We start from the raw sequence: 5,454 nt of genomic DNA, 5'->3' as shown, positions 1-5,454 counted from the left end.
TTATTCTTATTTCATCAGTGGGACATTCTCCCATAGTTTATATAGATATTGGAATGAAAAAGAGTATGTTAGCATTAACATTTTTGTAGTGTTAACTTTAATTTTGCGGTCAAACTCGAACTTAGTACCAACTTTTTAGTTTAAGCAAATAATGTTTCACCCTTGTTTGATTTTAAGATGCCGGTTGACATATTTTACAATGCATACATATATACATTTCTAATGTGATAAAATTTTATTTTGCAGTTTAGCTATGAGTTGGATTACGAGCAGATTTGGATTTTTAAACTTGGATGAACCATTTGGAATTCCAAGGCCTTTAACAAGCCTAAGAGCTTTGTTATTCGGCATAAGTGGTGGTGACTGCGATTCATTCTATTAGTATTTAAAAAGATTTCATATAGAATCTTAATTGAACTTTTTTTGTTTTAACGGATTTTAAAGGCTAAGATTTATCTTAAAGTTATTAAATTCATTCATATGGTTCTCTGTTGTATTTATTGGCTGAAAAACAAGCATCTGTTTTAACATTCACGCTCATGGAAATGATGACTCCTATCGGAAACGAAAAACATAAAAATGCTCCCATACCAGAATACAAATGGTGAGTATCTTTAATTAATATGTACTGCCAGATTTTCTTCCAATCCTTTTCCGACATTTTCAAGCATTGGATAATTTAAGCATTCGGTATGTTCCAATTTTTCTTCTATTTAAGAGAACTGTTTCATCTCTTTTACAGTTCTTCCTGAAGTAACTCTAATTTTATGGATGGTCCTTGACTGAATGAACTGAACAAAATTGGGAAAAATCTACAATAAAGTACGTATAATCGACAGTCAACTGAGAAACTTAGAAATCCCTGTTAAAATTTTATATACAAGAAGAAAGGCCGCAAAAAAATGTAATTTTAATAAGACCTACAAGAATTAAGAGAAGAATTGTGGACTGGAAATAAACTAGGTTAGGATAGGTTGAAAAGAGGGTGCAGATATTAATCCGCCCCATGTCACCATGGACATACATCTAAGCCAGTAATCGGCATGTTTTGTGGTTTAAATACTAAAAAGTAACATCGAAAAAGAAAATTTTAAGTAAGGATTTCCGTGCTACTTACAAAATCCTTAATTGCTTTCAATACCACTCCCCTAAGTTTGTTCGTGTCTGGTATCGTGGTCCCAACTAAGTACCGGTGTCTGTTAGTCGCGAAAGCCGGGCAATGATATAGGAAATGCTCCAACGTCTCACCATTTTCCCCACATGCCCCATAGATGATATCACTTGCCGCACCGATTTTGCATAAGTGGGCTCGTAGTCCTATGCATCTTGTTATGACACCAAGAGCTATACTGACTTCCTTATTGCTTCCTTTCAGTAGTAGCCTCGTACTCTCACCATCCGGATCACCACATAGGATTTTCGCCGTCCTACCGACTGTTTTCGCCTTAAATCGGGCTGTGTCGACCCGAAAGGTTCCGTGTTTACCAAATTTATCGTCAGCTGTTCTCTGCCCTTCACTGGAAATAATCTAACAAATTCAAAATTTTGGAATCTTAACTACACGTTACATTAAAATAAAACAATTTGAGCATCCACATTAGGGAGAGGTATTTGAACATCTTAAAGGGCGCTTCGCATTTCTGATTCTTTGGATTGTTTTGAGAAAAAAAATCACTAGACCTACGGTGAAAACGGAGATTCTAGATTTTGAGTTGCTGTTTCTCAGACTTTATTTTTTTGGAAAATTTTAAATTTTCGTTGTCTCATATTTCATAAACTTTGATATTTGATATTTGGACTTATTTTCCATAGTAAAGTTATAGCTTTTATCTCGGGCTGCATATAACTATATATTTTAATAGCAAGATTAGCGCTATTCATAAGATTAAGGTGTTTAAATTTAAATATGCCGAAAAACGCAGTAAGACTTTATTTAAAATTATTGTTCCTGAAGATATTTTTGAAACAATTGTTAAATCATCTTTCTGGCCTCCTAAAGCTGTAATTCACGAATATGTTTACAGGGATACTCGAAAATCTGATAGAGATAATTTGCAAACACTCATTCAAAAAACTAATTGTCACATCTTCTGTTAAAGATATTTGAATCGTATATCGAAATGTTAGAGGCTTAAATTCTAAGTTAACCCCCCAATTTATTGATAGTTTTGATTTAAATCACGATAGAATTGCATCACTGAGACATGGCTGTAAGATAGTAATATTAAAGGGAAATTTAATGTTAACAGTTTAAAATTTTTAAACATGATCGTAATGATTGTTTCAAAAGTAGAGGACGTGATTACAACTGTGTCTTCTCAATTTACGGCAGATGAAATTTATCTTCTCTTGTGGGTTGATATTGAAATTCACGCTGTTAGAGTTTTTCTTAAGAATTTAACACTTTACATCACATATTTATGTCAAGCATGCGTCATCTATTCTTTGTGCATTTGAATCAGCAAAGTCTAACGATATCTTAATTGCTTTCGGAGATTTTAATTTGCCAAATCTTATATATAAAAATCTTATATGTTTATATATAAAAATCAATTTGTGTTTGTTTGTAGATTTGTTTGTTTGTATGTTTATGTGTTCCTTATAGACTCAGAAACGGCTGAACCGATTTTCTTGAAATTTTCACAGATGGTACATAATGATCCCATGGTGAAAATAGGGTACTACATTTTTTGATATCTGAAGGGGGACGGACCCTTCCCCTTACCATAATTTCCAGAAACGCCAGATCTCGGAGATGGGTAGTGCGATTTAAGCGAAATTTTGTGTGCTCTCATATAGTACCCTAAAAATAAAAATTTGGAATCCACGACAATATGGGACTGAAATGAAAGGTATTTAATATTAGAAAACGTATCTGATATCCAATTGTCGGACCAAGTGATAGGGCGTCCACCCCAACCCCCAAAACACCCCTAAATCGGACATATTTACATACCATGGCAATATGGGACTCAAATGAAAGGTATTTGCGAGTAGAATACGAATCTGATATCCAAATGTGGAATCACGTTTCTGGGGGTCCAGCCCTTCCCCAAACAGGACTTATTTACTGACCATGGGAATATGGGGCTTAATTAAAAGGTATTTGAGAGTAGAATTAGAATCTGATATCCAAATATGAGATGAAGTGTTTGGGGGCCGCCTCTCCCCAAAAACCTCCCCCAAAGGGGACACATTTACGACCATAGCCACATGGGGCTCAAATGAAAGGTCTTTGGGAGTAAAGCACAAATCTGATATCAATATTCAGGAAAAGTGTCTACGGGGCCAACCCACCCCCACAACACCAACCACCCCCCCCCCCCCCCCAACACCCCCCACCGCCACAACACCCATATTCATATATTCAATCTTTGGAGTCATTCGATGAGATGATCGAAATGTTTTACTCTATTTTGAAATATGAAATATCTAGAGCTGTTCCGAAAAAATTAGCTCTAGGAATTCTTATCCCTCGTGGAATTCTGCTGCTTTATTAAGATTAAAGAATAGAAAAAATAAGCTTCATAAAAGATTTAAAAAACGTGATTCTTCTTTGGACTTTGTAAATTGCTTCGTCATAGGATCGGAATGTACTATATTGAATAAAAGACTATATCATGGTTATAAATCGAGAATGAAGAATTAATTGATTTCTAATCCTAAATCTTTTTATGGTTTCATTAAATCTAAGCGACGATCTAATGATTGTCCATTTCGGAAAAGATGTTGCAGATGATGAAATTATAGTTTCTAATATATTTGCCGCATTTTTTAAAACAACCTTTTCTGATAAAGCATATAATTCAACACACCACTTCCCAATGGTATTACGGAATTTTCAACTATAACTGTTCCATTATTAGATGTTACAACAGCGTTACGCAACCTGAAATGCCCAAAGGACACAACGGTCCCAGGCCCGGATGGAATCCCTTTGTGTATTCTTAAATATTGTGTAGAAGGGTTTAGAAGTCGATATCAAACGGATTGTGTTTATACGGACTTCAGCAAAGCTTTTTATAAGGTTAATCATAAATTATTGTTATTGAAGTTGTGTCTTATGGGGGTTTCCAACGCACTCTTGAACTGGATAAAATCCTACCTAATGGGCAGAGCTCAAATGGAAAAAATAGGAAATGCTATTTCTAATAAAATTAATTTGACGTCTGGCGTCCCTCAAGGAAGCCATCTCGGACCAATTTTTTTACTTTGTTTATAAATGACCTGTCTAATGCAACACTTCAGTGTAAGGTTCTAATGTATGCAGATGATGTAAAAATTTTCTATTCTTTTAACGAGGAGGCAAACCAATGCATATTGCAATCTGATCTCAACGGGTTTTACAAATGGTGCAATACTAATTTGTTGGAACTTAACCCTTAACCATCTCTCTTTCGGCTCAAGAAGATAGACACAATTTATTACTTGAAAGTTTGGGAACTTGGATTTGGGAATCCTGTTGGACCAACGGTTAGATTTTAGGAAACATATTTCTCTTATTACGAATAAATCCTATAGAAGCTTGGGATTTATCAAGCGTTGGAGAAAAGAATTTTTAGATCCCTTGATAACTAAACATTTATATATGAGAATATGGGTCCTTATATATGAGATCCGGTCTATTCTATTCACTCAAATGCGATTGCGATAGTTTTCTTCTCCTCTCAGTGTCGAAATATTGTTTTCATTTATCTTCTATTTTGAAGCTTGCATCACATTGGAATCCAGCTAATATATATACACCAGTACATAAGTCACTCTCAAAGAAAAAACCTTTTTGTATTCGCAGGGCTCCGATCTGCACCAGTCTATAAGGCATACTAGTCGATTCTGTCGCCGTTTCCTTAATATGTACATAGGTGCTCGCGGAAATGCTGGGTAAGTGCTTTAACTGCCTGTCCTACATAAGCTACAAGTGCACTTCCAAGAATATATCCAAAATTTGTAACGATGATATCATGTGCCAAGAATCAGCCGTAAGACCTAGATGAGGATAGGTTCCTCCCTTTTGGATCTCATGTTGTCTTGCAAAATACGTTGCCTCGTTACCTTTCTTGTCATCTCAATATTCAATATTTCTGTTGTCCATCCTATTTCTAGCTCTAAGTTGAAAATCAACTTTAAATATAACATTACAAAATATCGCTAATTAACTGATCACTTAAAAACGGTAGATTGACGTAAGAATTGTAACCGATTAAATGAAGTATGTATCGTATAAACCGTTATTAATATAATCAGATGGCTACACCATTTTCATTTCCTTTTCCTTATTATTTGCCTACAAGCTGCTCTTAAAACCAACTTCCTATTTCCGTCTCTCGTCAATAAAATCTCTTTGGAAACCGAAATCTTGTCATTTCATTGGACCAATTGAACACATGTAAGTAAAACGGAGGAACTAACATCAACTTTTTCGAAATATGAAGATATCATGAAAGAAGCGACGAA

At 34.9% G+C, this 5,454-nt stretch overlaps 1 long non-coding RNA gene across 1 annotated transcript; it reads left to right on the top strand.

The window, feature by feature from the left end:
* Nucleotides 1–516: 516 nt before the first annotated feature.
* On the top strand, nucleotides 517–5,134 carry LOC106093163 (uncharacterized). The gene is made up of 3 exons (XR_001222306.2): nucleotides 517–604; nucleotides 743–822; nucleotides 4,793–5,134. It is a non-coding gene; the product is annotated as an uncharacterized LOC106093163 (long non-coding RNA).
* Nucleotides 5,135–5,454: the final 320 nt, after the last annotated feature.

The sequence above is a fragment of the Stomoxys calcitrans genome, chromosome 2, assembly GCF_963082655.1.
Source record: "Stomoxys calcitrans chromosome 2, idStoCalc2.1, whole genome shotgun sequence".
Lineage (NCBI taxonomy): Eukaryota > Metazoa > Arthropoda > Insecta > Diptera > Muscidae > Stomoxys > Stomoxys calcitrans.
This window is presented reverse-complemented; position numbering and strand designations above follow the sequence as displayed.